General features: G+C 43.4%; 1 protein-coding gene across 1 annotated transcript in view; it reads left to right on the top strand.

The window, feature by feature from the left end:
- The first annotated feature begins 4,101 nt into the window (after window positions 1-4,101).
- Window positions 4,102-19,514, top strand: part of Thsd7b (thrombospondin type 1 domain containing 7B) — an 878,050-nt gene continuing 862,637 nt past the window's right edge. The window contains exon 1 of the mRNA XM_048430634.3: window positions 4,102-4,309. The gene's annotated coding sequence lies outside the window, so the exon portion shown is untranslated. The remainder of the gene's footprint in view (window positions 4,310-19,514) is intronic.

Below are 19,514 nucleotides of genomic sequence, written 5' to 3'. Positions count from 1 at the left end.
ATCCCTTTCTCTGAGAAGTTTGCCTGCCCTTGCCCCCATCTTTTCATCCTTCTGTACTCTACCTTCCTAGACAGACCTTCTTTCCGTTCACGTTACATGATCATAACCACATCTAGGCTGCCTGCGTGTTTACTGCTCATGTTAGACAATAGGCTCCATGAGGGTAAGCCGACTAATTCACCAGATCGTGACTACCTGATGCTGTGCTAGTAGGAATAGGCTAGACACACAGCACATCTATGAATGCGTGACTGAGGCTGATGGTTCGGGACTAAGTTTGGGAATGCCGAGGGTGTTCTGGGAGGACTCCGGCGCCTCAGGGCGGCCAAGCTGGGCCAGGGGCCAGTGGAGTTTTGTTGCACGGCTTTCCGAGACATCATCTTTAGGTTGCCTTTTAAGATGTTGACATATCAAAATCAAATTACTGGACCAAACTCAAAGCTTGCACATCCATGCCAACACTAAATGCTCTTTTTTGGCAGAAAAAAAAATATGTTCAGTTTTGCCACAGGATCTCGGCCAACCTGGAATTGGACCGAATGAATTGTGTAAATGAGACAATCATGGTCCCTTTTTCTCCTTCCCTCCTCCTCCAGCTCTGCTCCCACAAAGTGACCCGGTGTTGGACTCCACTCACAGCTTCCTTGCACATGGGTATCCTCGACTCAGCGAGACTGCCTGGGTGCAAGCCTGAGATACCAGCACTTGCATTTTCTCGCGCCTGTTTTAAATTGGGCTTCCTTATCAGCACACCTTCTCTAGCTCTTGTTTAGGTCGCTATTTGCTTGTTTGGTTTACAGGATTTTTTTTTTTCCTCAGGAAAACACGGTGTTCAGAAACCGTGTTGGTGGCAACGGCAAGCACACATACCCAGCAACTGTTGGAGCACTTAAACTCCAACAGCGCCTGGATAGCAAGGGTTACTTTCCTCTGTAGTGCTAGCTAGCTCTGGTTTGCACTAGGGAATGAATCCCAACAGGCCTCCAGCCCTCCCCTCTTCTATTGTTCTATTGTTTCCTGTGTACTTGTTAAAAGGTTGGTGACGGGCGCCTTTGCCATCTGTGTATGGAGGTTACGGGAATTTCTGACCTCCAGCTTATTTTCCACCCCTATTGATCTGTTCCTCACAGATAATGATGCCACCTACTCTTCAGGCTACATTCCTCCAAATGCTTCCCCTGGTCCTGTGTTTTATAAAACCTGTGTTCCTGTCTAAAAGTCTTTCTTGCCTATCTTCCTGCCTAGTCTACCCTGCAAAGCCTTCTCATCTAATGCACATGTTTAAGGCCAGTGCTTTCTAAGGGCCAAGGCAGACCATCTCAGGAAGGAACTGATATTTTACTAAATCCCATTTGAACATAAACCAGGGCTTCGGGGCTAGCAGTGGAAAGATGAGGTTAGAAGGAATTTTTGGTCTGCATGTTCCTTTTACAAGATTTATGCATTATTACACAATGCCAGGTAAAATTCTGTCATCTTACACCATGACTTTCCTAAAATACTATGGTCAGCATGATGCCTTAAAGAGCAGCGACTGTCCTCCGGCTGACAGGAGAGAGAAGGGATGACGTTTAATACTCACAGGTCTATTGCATTTAGAACTCACTTGGACTTCATTCTTTCGAGTTGTTTTTCTTTTCTTCTAAGAAACAGAAATACAGAGGCCGGGATGATGGTTCAGTCAGCACACTGTTTGGATCACAAGCATGAGAACCTGAGGTCTGATCCTCAGTACCCACGGGAAAAGCTAGGAGCAGTGACTTATGCCTGGAATCAAGCAGCTGGTCAGACAGGAACAGCTCAGTGGCTAACTCAGTACACAGCTGTCATAGTGAGCCCCTGGGTCAGGGGGGCCTTGTCTTTAAAAAAGTAAAGTGGGGAGTGGTAAAAGAGGAGCCTGCTGTTGACCTCTGGCCTCCACATGCATGCTCACACACATGCAAACACACACACTCATGTAAACACACATGAGCACATATACTCATAAACCATGCACACATACATATACCATGTATGTGTGTGTGCACGTGTGTGTGTGTGTGTGTGTGTGCATGCATGCACACACAGAATGAAGCCCAAAGCAAGGATATAATTGGGATATAAGTATTATCTATATTTCTGGATCTGAACACCTGATGACCAAATAGGAGAGACAGAGGAGGAAAGCTAGATCTTAAAAGAAATTTCAATATTTTTATGAGCATCACAAGTGGCTTGTTGAGGTCGTGGATGGAATTAGTAAGAAGGAGCTTGATTATTTAATTTAGAATGCAGGTTCAAATCAAATCACCAGCCTAAAGCAAAATATACAAGCCGATGACTCTGAGGTGGGGTGGATGAAGTACCAAGATATCCATGATTGGCATACTCTACCGTCATCGTTGATGGTTCATTCAAGAAAGCTTGGGAAGCCAAGCTTTGTGATTGGAGTGTGTGAGCCAGTGATCGGGCCTGAAGATGCAGTATGGATTCTGGGAAGCTTGAAAGCTGGGCAGCAGTGGTGGAACACTTCAGGAAAGCAGACACGTTTGTCTCTGGCTGTTGTTTCTCAAGTTACTTAAATGAAACCCATTGGCTATTGATCTCAATATATATATCAAGATTACAATAAAATATAATGGACCCATTTCTCCTTGGCATTGTTTACCACTTGGGATAACAAATTGTGTGGTCTTGGGTTTGGGGAGATATTTAGAGATCTGGATGACAACTGATGTATTTTTAAGGCAATGAGCTAGAAAGAGAGGCATAACCCCAGATGTGAGCACCGCGCTCACCAGGACAACAGCCATTGCTGTTTTCAGTGCTAAGGCTTCCAACTTTCAGAACCTGTCCCACAGCAAGCTGCTCACCAAAATATTCACGTTTCCGCTTACAATGGCACTTACAGTCTTTTGATTTGTTTGTCCCCCTGTGGCAGATCCTAGCTACTCTAAGTCTTTAATCTAATTTGTGCTATGACATCAAGCTTTAATTTTACCATTATTATTTTTGCTTCCTTTTAGACACCCATGGCGTCCCAGGCACTGGATAAAATAAGAAGGATACATTCCCCCACTGTCTCTGTACTTATACTTTTAAAGAGCTAAGACAAGCAAAATACCCAGTAATTGGCAATAGGTAGTCTTGACTCCCCCCTATCCCCCTTGCTTTTCTCCTTTTGAAGCAACCTCATCTCTCTGAACAAGCTTAAGAAGTTCTCTGGATCAAAGCTGTCAGAAACCAGGAGGGTTTGGAACAAGTGTCGGAGTAGGCAAAGGACCTTCAGAGCTGAAGCTCTGTTTCTCGCCTGCCTCAGAGCTGTCTGGGCTGCTTTCCTGCCTGCCTCACCTGGGCGGGCTAGGACTCTCCAGTTCTGTGCTGCCTCTGGCATCCCTACCTAGGTGAGCATACCGCACCTCCTGCACTCTCCCTCTAGGACAAAGAATCTCCTGTAAACCACAGGTCCCAGAGCTAAGTCTTGTTCAAGGTATTTGATAGATTTGCGGCGACAGTCTCTGGGGAGTCTCATGCCTTAGTACCCCAGTGTGCCTCTCCTACACACCCTGCTGGGATCTTTGTCTTTTTCTGTTGTCAGTGGGAGGAACTCTGAGGCTTGGGAAAGCTTGAGGGGTTGGATCAGGGAGTGCCTGCAGAAAAGTGTGCCAAGAGCAACCCCACCCCTTTTGCTCTTTCTTCCCTATCTTTCCTTGACTTTCCTCTGTACCCACCCTAAGGCTCAGAGTGGTTCCCTGCAACACTCATCAGGTGCTCAGCCCAGCTGTGGCATCTCCCTCATCCAACCAGCACCTGCACCCCAGAAAGCTTTAGAGTTGGGAAAACAGTTGCGTCGACGGTTGCAGATGAGCCCATGGGGTCGAGGCCAGTTTCACCTCAGGTTGCTAGCTCAGGGGAGCTGGTTGAGGAGCCCTGGGGTCTGAAGGGTGCACTAACCCGGAGAAGGGGAGGAGGGACCGGAGGAGAGATGAGGGAGGAGGAAAAGGGGTGAGGGAGGGGCACCCGGAGCAGCTGCTGCGGGAGGCTAGGCGCAAGGTGGCTCCCCGTGGCCCGGCGCCCCGCGGCTCCCGGGGACGCACCAGGCAGCCAATGGATGCGCAGAGGTGTACAGCAGATGGCGTCCGACTGCGCCGTTCCTTCCTCCTCCTCCTTGTCCTCCTCTTCCTCTAGCTTCAGTGCTGAGCAGCCAGAGTCGCCGCCGGGTTGCCAGACGCTGGAATGGGTGGTCTCCCGACACACACCACCATCTTCACTGGGGAAGCTCGGAGCTTGGCAGCTCCCAGAGGCTGCAGCTGCGGCTCGGGCAAGGCTGGTGAGTGCGGCCGCGCTGTGCCCCAAGCTGGCGGACACTGATGCCGCGGGTTCCCTTGGCTGGTCAGCCGGGATGGAGGAGACAGCTGCCCCGACTAGGGGGGCGCCTTCTGCACAGACTTTCCTAGCCAGGCAGCCTCCTTGTCCCTTCTCCCAGGCAGACGCGGGAACTTGGAACCTAAACCTGGGCTTTAGGCTGCGGGAAGGGTTAGCTGCCAGGGTGCAGCATGCTTGGACCCTCTAAGCCAGAGGGCAGGCGGGAACACCACACGCGACTTGGGCATGGGTCTCAGGCAACTGGATTGAGAAAGCATGAAGCTTCAGCCTGCTTTGTGGGGAACCAATGAAGGGAGCCTTCGGGTTCCCCATCCTGTGCGGGGAGCCTTGGAGCTTTTGGATCCCAGTGCAGGGAGTTCTGTGGGGTTTTTAACTGATCGACTGAAGGGTCTCCTTTGGGTAGCCCGAACTGCGAAATCTGCGCGTGGGTGCCCAGGGACCAGAGAGGATACCTGAGCAAGCCAAGAAGTTTTGCCGGCGTTCTCTGATTTATCAGTGCAGACAGAAGGCCACACCAAGAGCTTTTTTACGTGTCCGTGGTCCCTGTGGAGCGAGGGGAGCCCATAGGTCCTGCATGAAGCCACATTGCTTTTTGAGGGAAAAACCAGGTCTAGCATGTCAGAATGGGAGGCAAGGAGGAGGAGAAGCATGCTTGCTCCCACCGCTCCCACCGCTCCTACCTTGCATCTTGCATGTTCGACATACTATTAAAGTTATTTGAATGGGGAAATGAAACCTCAGCTTTCTGATGTCCCCATACATTGAGTCTTGAAGTTGAAAAGCTTGGAGTGAGTGAATGAGTGTGTGTGTGGGTTGGGTCCGGAGGCTGTAAGCATTCCCTGGCTCTATTTCTCTGTCTCTTACACACACACACACACACACACACACACACACACACACACACACACACTTATAGAGGCAGGCATGCCATCTAATGGTACTTTTCCTCTTCTGGAATTCTTAAATAGTGAATATCCTTTAAGAGCTCTTGTGACTCAATTCTTTCCAGTAAGTGGAGTTCCAGTGATGTTAGGAGACTTTGGCACTCTGTGAAGAGAGCCACGAGGGTTCCTGGTGCTCTTTGTGTTGCTGGGGAGGTCGCTGGTAAATGGTACTTCCCACCTTCAGGTGCATTTGTGCTCTTGTATGTGGCCTTCTTACAGAAAGCACCAGCCAGATGTTTTCTCAACACACCTTGCTGTGTTCATTATTATCAGAGGGGTAATCCATGCAGGCAGGGGTCACAACAACCAGCCTGTGATGTGTGTGTCTGTGCATTGTGTGTACCTGGAGTTTCCTTTGCCAGGCTTTCCTTGGATGTCTGAGAGATGTATCTCCTCTGGCATATCAGAAAGCAATCTGGGACTGCTGGGTAATTGGAAGGAGGGGCCCTGCCCCAACTCTTGACAATACTCAGTTAAGGTTTTCTGGGAGCCATTTAAGGATTCTACTAACCAAATCAAGAACCTGTCCAGCGGTGAGTGCTTGCTCCGGTCTTTGTGGGTTAAAGGTTATATAAAGTTTCTGTCTTGAGGCTTTCCTTTGATACATTCCCATTTTTTTAAAACAGTGCTATTACTAACAGAAGCCTTCTTTGAAAGCCTAATGTGACAAGGTCCCTGTTGTCTCTGGGGTAGGTGAACAACAGAAGGGCGAGGAGCCCTCCAGATTGACTTCTACTTTCCCTGGTCATTGTACTTTATACCTACTTGCTGGAAGCTGAGTGCTGGCAACTTTTTCCGTGCAAACTTAAGTGAAAAAAGAATAATAAAGATTTTTTTCTGGTCATGTGACAACTTACACAGATGCTTCTGAAGGATTGTGAGGGTACCCGTTGTTTTAGAAGATGTGGAGAAGCCTTGCATGTTCTCATAGACAGGCCCAGAAACACTGAATACCTGCAGACCTTTCAGGGTTCTGCAGGCTTCCCAATGGCTGGGCAGTGTGATTTCCTGGAGAGTGCCGCCTGCTGATGGTGGACTTCCTTGGTCTATTGTGAGGTTGGAAACATAGGGGGCCCACACAATATTTACCTAGATAATTAAATTGGTACTTGAAAAATGATCTTTGCAATATTTCTTCATCTGGTTCTGTTGTTTTTTTCATCCAATCTGTTGCTTTTTAAAAACTTGAAAGGCTAGACTGATAGGAAATAATTACTGACCATAAAAACCATGTAAACACAGACTGCTTTTTGAGGACTGGCATTAATAAGTTGATGATTAGATGGGCAATTCTGTTCTCTGCTGAGCTTGCCTTTCAAGAGGAAGAGAAGGAAAATGATGCTGCTAGATTGTTCTTCTTTAGAAAGGATGGTGAGAACTTTGTCTACTTGTTGCAAGTCTTACTTCTGGAAGAATAATTTTTTTTATTATATCTGCAAAATGAAGTTTGTCTTTAAATCATTGACTAAGCAGACAGAGTGAAAAGCTCGGATGGAAGTTAATGGAAGAGGAGTGTCTGAACAATTTTCAGTCTGTCAACCCATTTTAATTGTACTTCAGAAGTTGAAGCTAGAGTAATACAATTCTTTCATAGAAAAAAACTCTCCCAAACCGTAATTTTGATGTTCTGCACACCTTTGTAAAGATTAGGCATTAATGTAATAACTTTGATTGAAAGGCTTGAATAGAATGACGGAGAATAGTTGACTGGTCCTATTCAGCTACCAGTCAAAATGACAAATGATACGATATATTAAGTGCATGATTAAGATAAACAGATTAAAGCATTCAAAGCAGTGTCAACTCTACCTGTTGGTGTGGGGAGAAGAGAACAGCACAGTTAGCGACCAGGCTTCAGAGACACTCTGCGGATGACACACAGAGGGCGGAGCCTTGAACAACAGAAGGGCATCACACTATCCCAAACCACCTCCATGGGCATCATACATTTCTAGAGTTCTGAGTATGAATTTAATGTAAGTCTTTAGGTTTTTACAAGGTGGTATTATTTCCCAGTATATAACTTTAAAAGACAACCCTAATCACTTTAGCATCAGGCAGCTTCCTAGCTATACCATGAGTCCTTAATTTAGAGTTCTTAACGGGATTAATACCTAAGTGATAATTAACACATTAAACCTGTGAATGTGGGAGGACTTTTAGGTCTGACTTAATCCTATCATGAGTCTGATTGGAATCTATGGGTTAGCACATTTCAGATCACTGACACCCTTTTTCCAACTTAAAACAACTTAAACAACTTCACATTTTCTACTTTCAAACTCAACCACTGAAATTATTCTGTTGACTGTCTTTCCATAGGAAAACAGTCATGGCTAACAAGATGGCTGGCCAATTGTTCCCAATAATCCATTGGAGATATCTTTCAATTTTGTTTTTCATTCTTTGGCAATTTTGCATATGTATACAGAGTTTTCACCCATCTGAAGAGGGAAGCAGAGGATTAGTGAAATTCGGTTACTTCTAAGAGCCCACACTAGAGGTGCTGTGGAATACATTTCACTGTCAGGAAAAACTTGTGGTTTCTGTAAAAGGTGGGAGAGTTGAACTCAGACTCGGTTTGTCGAATGAACAATCAAGTCACCTGGTGCATAGAAGAGCCAGTGCATTTCAACATGTGAATGTCCAACAGAGCTGAATAAAATATAGTGCCCTTTGAAGCATCCAACCATATTAGCTTTCGGTTTTTCAGTGTTTAAATTAGATTTTTAAAAAACAATTTTTGGGTGTGATGTGGACATCTGTAGGGTTTTTTTTTTTTTCTGCAGGTTAAAAAAAAAAGGTCCTCATAAGGGAAAAGTGTAACTCTTGACCTAGTGGAGGGAATCCATGAGTATGGCCGTGTTTCCTGTGTGCAACAAAGGCCTATCAGCACCGAAGAAGAAGGTCTTTAGCGGCAAAGACTACAATGCTTGCTTTTGATTTTGCCTCTCTAGGCATAATTGTGAGCCCTTTGTAATTAAATATGCTGTGGCTAAAAACAGAATCCCATGTAACTAACACACAACTAACTCTTTAACACCTTGACTGCAGAAAAGCTCTCTGCTGCGTTTTGCTTGTCTGCAAGAGGGCTGGCTGCAGTCTTGTGTCCTGGTGGGATGTTAGTGGACAGTCCATCACTTTGGGAAGGATCCCAAAATGGAGAAGAATGCTAAACTTCCTGCCAGTCATGCATGGTTGCCTTGGTCTAGGACTGCAGTTTTGTACTAATGCGTATTTTAATTTTGGGTTCTTTCAGATGGTATTTTTAAAAGCACACCATGTCATAGGCATCAGTGAAGTGTTTTAATTATAGTAAGGCCAAAGCTTGCAGTAATGTCTTTTTCAGTTTGCTTCTGGATGCTCCTCTATTGATTTCTATCTTTTGTGCTTATGTTAGGCATATTTGGGTGATCTGGCCACTGTGATTGATACAGTCTTACAGGATGTAAAAATATCAAAGTATTTCTGCACTCATCGGTAAGTGGGTCCAGTGAAGGTCCCTTGTGGACTCTACTACCCTGGTGTCCTGTAGGTGGCTCTCCTAACTTTCCTTAAATGGTCCAGATTCAGCTACTAGGAGCACCATCTCCTTTGGGCTATTGCATCTTCTGGTTGATGTGAACCTGAGTGCTAAGAGCTGTAATGTTTTAATATTATCTTTGAATGTTGTTTTAGCCATGACAAGGACAAGAATAAATGCAACCACTGGCACCATATGCAGTTGGCTTTAAAATCTGTTTGCATTTATATTGTAGTGTTTTCCCTATAACATTTATATCTATTTAAACAAGTGAGTATTGATTGCCTCAAGGTATCGAAACCCTTTTCAGCTGAGTTATCAATTCATATAAAGCCACTGTACTTTCAACTTGATTTGTTTCTCTGAAGAAACAAAGAATGCTTAAACAGAAAACATGCAGTAAGAACACTTGTAGGCAGGGCAGAGCCAAATTTCTAATCCAGGTCATCTGCTACAGGCGTGAATCATCCCCCATCACTGTTTCAGACCCTTCTCCAAATCATGCATACAGGAGGGATTTGATGAAATTTCTTTTCATCAAATAAAGTGGTTATTTTTCCCTGCTTCCTTCATTTCTAGTCTTTAGAATTAGACTAAATTTATTTCATATTGACTTCCATTCATTTCAAAGCTTTATTTTACACAAAATATCACATTATTTAAACTGTAGTGTCTCCTGACCATCCACAGAAAGTTAAGATGTGGATATCCTTAGATTCTTTGAGGAATCTTTCTTTGATATTTTCTTTGATATTTTCTTTAGTATTCCTTTTTATCTTTTTAAAATTTACTTATTGTGTTGTTTGTATGTGTGTATATGAAAGATAGATAGAAGATAGATAGTTGATAGATGGACAGATAGATAGATACGTGATAAATGATTGATAGATAGATACTGACAATAGACAGATACATGATAGATAGATGATAGATATATAGATAGATATATAGATAGAGAGAGAGAGAGAGAGAGAGAGAGAGAGAGAGAGAGAGAGAGAGAGAAAGAGAGAGATGATAGACTTCACCTACTAAGCCATCTTTCTGGTCCTTCTGGATTTCTTGCAACTAAACTTAAAAACTGTTAGATGGTTCCTGAAAAGTAGAAAAGTGACTTGTATAGAAACTAACACACTCTAGATCCTGTATCAATTTGAACTCTTGCCCATGCTCAGCTTCCTGTCACCTGCCCTTTTGTATCAGGACACCCACAAGACTCACACCTACCAAACACGGCCTCCAAACACTTTTCCTCGCCACCTCCGTTCTCAGCAGTTATCCAAATTCTACCCATGAGTGAAAACCCAGTTTTAATTATATTTTCAGCGACATTTCTCTGATTAGGCTAGTTCATAAAGCCCTTCCTCTGCCCAAACAACTCAGGGGGTAAAATCTAATTTTATTGTTTGATTAAATCTGTTTCCTCATTTGCATCCATTGGTGAAGTTCTGAGGGCAAAGGCTCTGAATGGGAAAGTGCAGCTATTTCTACTGAGAATTCTGGAAAACGTTGGAGAGGAGAAAGTGACAGGGGCCTGGGTGGCAATAGCCACTGGAGGACGTATCAGGAGAGGCCCAACAATACACAGGTGGGCAAAGGCTGTGACAGCCAATTCTCAGTGACTCTGAGATGCTGTGCATCAGACTGGGTGCAGGAGAACCAGTGACTCTGAGATGCTGTGCATCAGACTGGGTGCAAGAGAACCAGTGACTCTGAGATGTTGTGCATCAGACTGGGTGCAAGAGAACCAGTGCATCTAAGCCTATCAACTGCTGTTTCAAAGCAGGAAACATTTTCAGTACCGTTTTTCATATTAGGATGCTGGGATTGAGGGAACTTCAGCTGATCAGGGTTACTTCCAGGAGGATGGGTACCTTAAAGATAGTTACATTACTTTAAGGTGCACTCCATCACAGGTGACGACAAGCACAAGCAGCATACCTGGAGTTTCTCCAAATGACTTGGAGGCAGTTTGTCAGATTGAGCAACTGGAATATATATATGTGTGTGTGTGTGTGTGTGTGTGTGTGTGTGTGTGTATGTGTGTGTATGCATATGTATGTACATGCATATGCATATGTATGTATGTGTACATGCATATATGCATGTATATGCATATGCATGCATGTATATGCATATGTATATGCATATGCATGCATGTATGTGTATGTGCATATGTATGTATATGTCTATGCATATGTATGTATGTATGTATATAATCTCAGGGAGGTGCCCTTGTAGGTCTTGTAAGTTTTAGGAGCTTCCAGAGACGTGTGAGTTTTGTTGACTTCCCGAGCCTTATAAATTTAAGTCCTGAATCTTAAAATACCTCCCCGGGGGGCATGAGGGTGGGAGTGGAGAATGGTGTCAGCTCCTGGGGGAGGGCTACACAATAAGCACCTTGTCTAAGGCCAAAGGAGTTGCAGAAACCACAGAGTCAGGACTTGATTTTATTTTGGTCAGTTTCCCTGAGAACCATTTACCAGTTTCAGGAAAATCCCCACCGCATTCATGTTCCCTTTCATCAATGACTAATTAAGACAGAACTGTTTGACCAGCTGTGTGGAACCATACCTTTAAAATCAGCGAGGAGAAGGAAAGGGAGTGACAAGTCTCCAGATGTACACGAGAGCAAATGGCAGCAAATTGGTCCTTCCCGGGACTGACTTGGAAGAGTTGGACAGGTGCTATCGCTTCTCACACTTTCTGCATCAGTGTGCCCACTGAAGCTGTCTGTCGGCCTAGGAGATGCCTCCACTGAGAAGGCGGGACTCTTCTTGTGTTAAGGAACATTATAATGTGGTTTTTATTTTTAAAAGTAGTTTATCATTTATTTGTGTGTATGTGTATATGTCTGCCCGCACGTGCATGCAGGTCTCTGCAAAGGCCAAAAGGAGGCATCTGATGCCTTGGATCTGAAGTAATATTCTACTGTGAGTCGCCTTATGTAAGGGCTAGGAACTGAACTCTGATCATCTGCAAGAGCAGCAAGCTCTCTTAACTGCTAAGCCCAACATCTCTACAGCCCAAAATTATGTATTTCAATATTTTCTATTAGACTTGCAAAATGGTTCTATAGGTAGAAGTGATTGCTACAAAAGCCTGGCAACCTGAGTTTGGTTCTCAGAACACACAACGATTGGCAAGCACTGATTTGTGAAAAAGTCATCCTCTGACCTCTACACGCATGCTGTGTAGAGCATATGTGTACCTCCATTCATCCACACCCCCCCACATTTAAAGAAATAACAAAATAAAAATTATTTAAAATTTTAAAATGATCTTTTTATTGAAAAGATCTTACTGGGCCAGCAGTAGGTTTTTACACATGGAGTTCTCTGGGGTTGTATAATAAACCCATGTCCCATACTGATGTCTCTTAACATTTTGCACAGAATTATAGCAATTGGAATATGACCAGTTTCCCTCTTTGCTTCTGACAGAATCATATATAAAGAAGTGCAAAAGAGTTGGAGTTGCAAAGAGATTTTTTTACTCATTCCTGGAGTGAACATTTTCATATTCAGAGATGTCTGAAAATATGATAGGTTGTCTCAAGGAAATGTGAGTTCCTGTCTTCGTGAATATTCAAGCAGAGGATAAACAACTGCATTACAGAGCATGAGAATGTCTGAGTTCAAATCTCCAGGACCTAGGTAAACAATACTGGATGTGGAGATTTGTGCTTATATGCCCACCTTAGCAGGTGGAGACAGGAAGATCCCTGGTGTTGAGTCAGTGATTTTTAGGTCAGCAAAAGACCCTGCCTCTCATGAGAGTGGGGGGGGGGGTTAAAGAAAAGGAGAAACAGAGGGAAGAAGGAGGAAAGAGGAAGGGAGGGAAACAGACAGACAGACAGACAAGGTTTTACTACGTAGCCCTGATTGGCAACATACTCTATATGTACACTAGGTTGGACTTGAACTCACAGAAATCTGTCTGCCTCTGCCTCCCAAGCACTAAGATTAAATATGTTCACCACCACATCCAAATAGTATTATTATTACTATGATTATTGTTGAGATACAGAAATAGTAAATTAATTGACCCAGCTCACGATCTATCCGCAGTCCGACTCTAGAACAGTTCTCTCAACATAAATAGATGGTGAGACATGAGTCAGCACACGAATTTACTCTTACATTTCCTAATAGTTCTATTAAAGAATTTAAATGATAAGTGAAATTAACTTTAATATTAGTGAAATATGTTGTTAAACCTGTATATCTATGCTTCTCATTTCAATATGTGTGGGTTATAGAAAAGCTATTCATGACATGCTATAGATCTTTGATGTGATATGTCTGAATATCCCAACTGTATTTTACTCTTGCAAACATAACTCTATTTAAATGAGCACTGATTGTTTGTTAACTGGGCATAGCTGTTGGCCATCATGTTGGGTAGACCTAGAGCCCACACTCACAACAACCTCAGTCTTCCTTCTGCTTTTGACTACCAGGTTGGTTTCTAAATCATATGCCCCCAGTCTCTACATATGGTTATCAAGTTTACCCTTAAATGCGTCAGTGTCTTGGGGGAGACTTAGAAACTAGGGAGTTTGCCCAATCTGTAAAGTGTTTGAGGAACTACATGAGTTCAGATCTCTAGCATCTGTGGAAAATGTCCAAGCTTTGTATACATATCTATAACATTAGTGCTGATGGACACAGAGATATGAGGATCCCAGGAGCTCACTGGCAAGACAGATTTGCTTAATGAATGAGCTTCAGATTCAGTGAGAGACTCTATCTCAAAAATAATCTAGTTGAGAAAGACATCTGACATGTGATATGAACACATACACTGTGCACATATTCACACACGAACCCTACCATACTGTCTGCTAAATGGGAAGATTTCTCTGTTTCTCTTCTGTAAAAGGCTAAATACAACATGCCTTGCATTGGTGAAATTGAAATATTCTTGTCTGGCTTCCAATTGACAAATCTTCTTGCACATGGCAAAGTCACCAAATCACCTTGCCCTCTGTTTCCGAGTTCAGCCATCCCCATTTCTTTCATCTTTTTCATTTTCCATTTCCATGGATTTTCTAGAGTGTGTGTTTAGCCCACCATATAGTGAGCAGACTTTATCCATACCCTTCCACTGACAGGGAGCACGTGAAAATAACCGATAGAGGTAAGGTGAGCCTAACTAATCGTCCAGTACACACCTTTTGTGCTTCACTTGGTCCTCTTGTCCTACATCCTTGTTATGATGACTGCAGCCAGAAGTGACACGCAACCCACCAGAGTGATACTGCTGGTCAAATTCTAGTAATTGTTTGGTAGGATTGATTCATTTCCTGACAGGTTGCATTTTTCTCAGAGCGCTGAAGGGCTTTGCTCAAGTTGAATTTCTGACAGGAACCGACCCTCTGGACTGTGACATCACTCAGTTGAAAAATCGGAGTTTGACAGTCCTCTCTTTGTGAGGAACATATACGGATTCTCATGTTCTCTGTGTGGCCGCACCGTCTCCTGAATTGAATACGCTAGTGTGAAATTTCAATAATCTCAATTCATTTTTGGTGGGACACACTTCACCGGTAGCTTAAACCGACTAGTAGCTCCTTAAAAGATAATATTGAGAAAAAGCTTCTGCTAGAGTTCTAAAGTTCATGGTAAAGAAGTTCCTTGTGGAGAGACACTTGCTATAGACGTGGCATCTAATAGCATATGCATTCTTATTAGATATTGTATTTGGAGCACAGAGTGGTAGACTAGAAGCATCATACTGTGGACAGAGTATTTTCCAGTGAAATTCTTATTTTAGGCTTTTCCTGAAAAGAAAAAAACTAAGCAATTTGTGCACAGCAATACAAGCTAGTGTGAAGTGTGAGGTGTGTTTGTAAGCTATATGAATACATTCAAAGGCGACTTGGTGGATGCCTGCTGTGCCCATAGCATGGAATGGATAAAATCAAGTGTAAAGTACACAGTCTTAGTATCGAGAAATTTCATGGAGAGGGGATATATTCTTCTTCTTTCCTTGGCAAATTAAATCGCATTTTCAAATACTGGTCACCTCTCCTTGTTTGTGTGCTCATCACCTGTGGGAAGCAGTGCTCAGAAGTTACATGTTGAGAGGGGCTGGCGAGATGGTTCAGTGGGTAAGAGTTCTTGTTGCTTGTACAGAGGACCTGGGGTCTGACCCCAGCACTCATGCCAGGTAGCTCACAACTGCCTGAAACTCTGCTTCTGGAGGTCTAACTCCCTCTTCTGGTCACTGTGTGTATCTACTTCTCTGACTTGCTCAACTCTTTTGATTCCATATAGTGACTTCTAACAGATTAGTTGGACAAAAATATGACTGTAGTATGCTAAAGGAAGGAAGACAATGGGGACCTTTTTCAACATGAATGTTTCATACCCATGTGAGCTGAGTTATGAACACATTCATAATTTAAAAAACTGTACTAAGAGTAAAGAACATTTTCACCCATTATGCTTTATAATCCTAAAAGTATGCAGGATCAAGCCTCATTCAAACTTGTCTAAAGGTACCTATTGAGGATGTAGTTCAGTGGTATATATCACTTGCCAAGTATTCATGTATACTTGGGCTTGATTCCCAATAGTACGTGTTCCTGTGTGCATTCATGTGTGCACACATACACACAGTGTGTTTTCATTTGTATGTATGAGGAGGGCAGTTTCTACTGAAGAATATAGGGCTAAAGAATGCCTTTCCAACTGCTTAGTATCTGTGAGCAAAAGGAATCAGTGAGAAATTTTGGGATGGTGTCAACTGTAGAACTGGATGTGGAATGTGCCTTTGGCATGCTAGATCTCAGTCAATAGACTGAGACAAGGCTTTCTAGTCCATTGAGTTTCCCAGTGAAAGTTTACAATGAATCTTTCTGCACAGCTTGTCTATGGCACCATGACTAATGTCCCACAACTGGAGTATACGATGATACCCCACAATTTACTGGGAACTTAAGTAATTTTCATGGAGCTTTGTATACATACAAGGAAAAAAAATACAAAGAAAATACATACAAGGAAAAAATTTTCATGGAGCTTTGTATACATACAAGGAAAAAAAATACAAAGAAAATACATACAAGGAAAAAAAATACAAGAATAAAAAAAGAATGCTTCAGAGGAAAAGTTGCATGTAGGGGCTTTATCAACGAGGAGAGCTTGTATGCAGAGGCTGATGATTGGGTCCCCACCAGTCTATTGTTCTTGTCATAATTCTCCCAAAGGTTTTTTATCCTGACTTTAGCCCATACACACTATTCTTTAACCCCGATTGCTGCTACTCCTCTTCCCTTCTAAATCATATTGCTTATAACATTTTGAAGGTGGTGACTTGCAAAACTTCTTTAGGGCTTGTTAGAAACACTGACATCGCTGTAGGCTTATCCTTGCCCACTGGTCCACAAAAATCAGCACAGCTTTCCACTCCCAAATTCTGTGGTTTGTGAGCTCGCGGTGTTCACAGTCTAAATGAAGTGAGTCCCAAATCCTTATAATCTAAGGTAAACAGTTTTGTCTTAGTGTTTGCCAGTGTGTGAAAGGGATGGAGTTATCCATTGATTTGGCAATACATTTGGCAGGCATGCCTGTTTGGTAAATTGTGACAAGATGAAAGCATCCAAAATAGCAAGGCAGCCATTCAGCCCCAACCACCGAGAGCTGGACTGCTCAAATCGTAAGAAATCATTTATGCCGTGAAGCCTTTTGGGAGTGCAAATTTGAGAACAGAATGTATGAGGGTGGGTGCATATGCGTACACATGTGCACACATGCACACACACACACACGTCTGAATGACAGGAACACAAATTTAGGAAATAAAGAAAGACAAAAATCATCCCTAGTTTTTGGTATCAGATGTGTCCACAAAACGTGTTTGATTGAAGACAATGGAAGAAATGTCTAGAAGGAGTGGAGAGAAAGAAAGCACACCTCTGCAGAGACATAAGCAATTGCCAAGGCTGGAGAAACTTCTGTAGCCTCATCAGAGTGTGTGTTTTAGACAATTAAGAGAAACTACAGACAGGAGTGTGTTTGCTACTTATCTGTTGCCATGATAGGATACCTGACCAAAAAAAAAAATCTAGGAAGAACGATTTATTTTGGATTATTGTCCTAGAGGGGAGATGCAGTCCATCACAGTTGGGAATGCATGACAGCAGGGACAGGGTGATTGCATTTCATCCAGACACATGGCAGACGGGAAGCATAGTGATTATATTTCATCCTGACGCAGGAGGGAGGGAGGGAGGGAGGGAGGGAGGGAGGGAGGGAGGGAGGAAGAGAGAGAGAGAGAGAGAGAGAGAGAGAGAGAGAGAGAGAGAAGACAGGAAGTGTGGCAAGGCTCAAACAACCTCAACACCCCCTCCAGTGACATACTTCCTCTGGCAAAGCCAGACCTCCTCAAAATCCCATAAGCTCTTCAAACAGAAGAGAAAAACTTTTCAAATCTATGAGCCCACGAGGGACATTTCTCTTTCAAACCACAACCAAAAGCCAAAAGAAATGGCAGCAAATGAAACACTGGGAAACATAGTGAATCTAAAGCCTGTATGGCTAGAAATTCATCCACGGAGCAGGCAGTCTTTCCTGTACAGAACAGCGGCGTTTCTCCTTGCCAGCTACAGCTTCATGTCTTGTATTCTTTTTAAATTCTACCTTCTGTAACTAGCAGGTCAGTATCTCCATTTTTAAGCACACACTGAAAGTTCCCTGGTCTGGTCTGGATTACAGATCTTGCCAAAGTTACAAACTCATTTCTAGTTGTTAAACTCAGTGGATGTTTTCCAGTTGGTATTTAAGATGAAGATAGACACAGACATTTAAGGGCCCTGGAAAGGTGACTCAATGGCATTGTTCCGGCCATGTAAACATGAGAACCTGAGTTCCATCCCCAGACACCACAATAAAGTTGAGTGTGGCAATGCACACCCGCAGATCCAGGGCTGGAAAGAAGGAGATGAGAGGGTCCTGGGGCCTTGTAGGGCAACCAGTCTGGTTGACACAGTGAGTTCCAGGTTAGCATGGGACACTGTCTCAAAAATGAAGGTAAAGAGTGATTAAGAAAGACAGTATCAACTTCTGTCCTCCATATATGAACACACACAACACATACATGCAAACCCATACACGCATTCATACATATACACAGACTCTCTCACACGCACACACACATCTTACTGCACTAAAGGAGCCAAGTGTGTGCTGGCAAAGTCCTTATTATCCTCCCATCTTGAATTTCTATTCTAAAGCTGCCAACATAAGTACTGAAGAGTCAGACAAGACGAGTGAGTAATTTTGCACTGTGTAAACTGGAAGAGAATGAAATGCAGCACACTTTGCCAAAAAAAAAAAAAGAATAGCTGGAGAATCGTGTTGAAAATGGCATGTATTGCCTTTTCTGATTGCATAAGATGTGAGTACATCCAAAGCAGCTTAGTTCTGATTTATTAACAAACTAGCAATGTTTATGGCACACAGCTTTTTAAGACACAGGGAAGGTGTGGCTAGGACACAGCTGTGGTCCTCTTCCTAGAGGGCTCTGCAACCAGCAAGCTAAAGGGGTGGGGACTTAAAGAAGTGTAGCAATGAGCATGCTCTCTGACACAGGGGCTCTCGGAGCCTCTAGTGTTGACTGGTCTCGAGTGTGAAAGGTATACTTGTAGAATATTGTGGTCAGTGGCATTGCCGATAAAATCTCCCTCCAAGGGTATCCGAAATCCTCCCTGAACAGTTCTGTTTATTTGGTGGTATCGTCTTCACGCGACTGGGTCCATTTGCTTCCTTTACCTTGTTCTGATGCTCGAAATTCACCACTATCTTCTTGCTATTAAAACTATGCCTCGAAGTCCAGAGCTCTGGGATCTCTTAGGTCTTAAGTTTCTTCCCTTATTTTCCTCCTGCAGACCTGGGATAGCCTCACTTGGCACAGAAACATTCACTGTGTGTTTCTCCATCCCGTGGCTCAGGACAGGCATTGGCATCTTGTCTACTTGCCCGTCTCATTCCACCATCTTAGAGGAGGAAGCAGAATGTCCACATCACTTACTCCCTGCCAAACAGACTGACTCTGCCTGCCTCGCTGGTCAGTCATTCTAACATGTTTGCATTCTGTATAGAAATTTACATCTAAAACAAGACCAGCTGGGGATTTGCAGTTACATGAGGAATGTTTTGATGTGCCTATAGCATGCTTTAAAAGAATCTCTGTTAACTGCCTAATAACTGTTGCTGTGATTTCTCAATGGAGTTTTAGGTCTGTGTTTCACACCCTGGGTCTTTTCTAGATTTACTCAGCTCCCTTCTCTTCTCTCACTCCATCCTCCTTCCCTTCCCTTTCCTCTCCTTTCCTGTCCCCTCCTCTCTTACCTTTCCCTCATCTCTCTTCTCCCTCTTTCTTTTCCTTACTTTTTCTCTTTTGCTTTCTTTCTGTGTATCCAAGACTGACTGTAACCTTCCTGCCTCAGCCTCCTGGTGCTGAAGACGCAGGCATGTGTCTCCCATGCTTTGTTTCAGAATTATTTTCTGTCATCTTTTTGCTTTAGTCAGAAACTGCTAATTTAAGGAAATTAAAGAGTTAGGAGAGGTTGAAGTAAAGAAATGCTAAATCAGTTCTTTTAAAAGAGAAAACACACAGCAATGCCATTGTAACTGCTAGGAGCGGACATTTATTGAGCACCTTCCCTGAGCTCTGAC

Source organism: Myodes glareolus, chromosome 5, assembly GCF_982192425.1.
Source record: "Myodes glareolus chromosome 5, mMyoGla1.1, whole genome shotgun sequence".
In the NCBI taxonomy this organism is placed as follows: domain Eukaryota; kingdom Metazoa; phylum Chordata; class Mammalia; order Rodentia; family Cricetidae; genus Myodes; species Myodes glareolus.
This window is presented reverse-complemented; position numbering and strand designations above follow the sequence as displayed.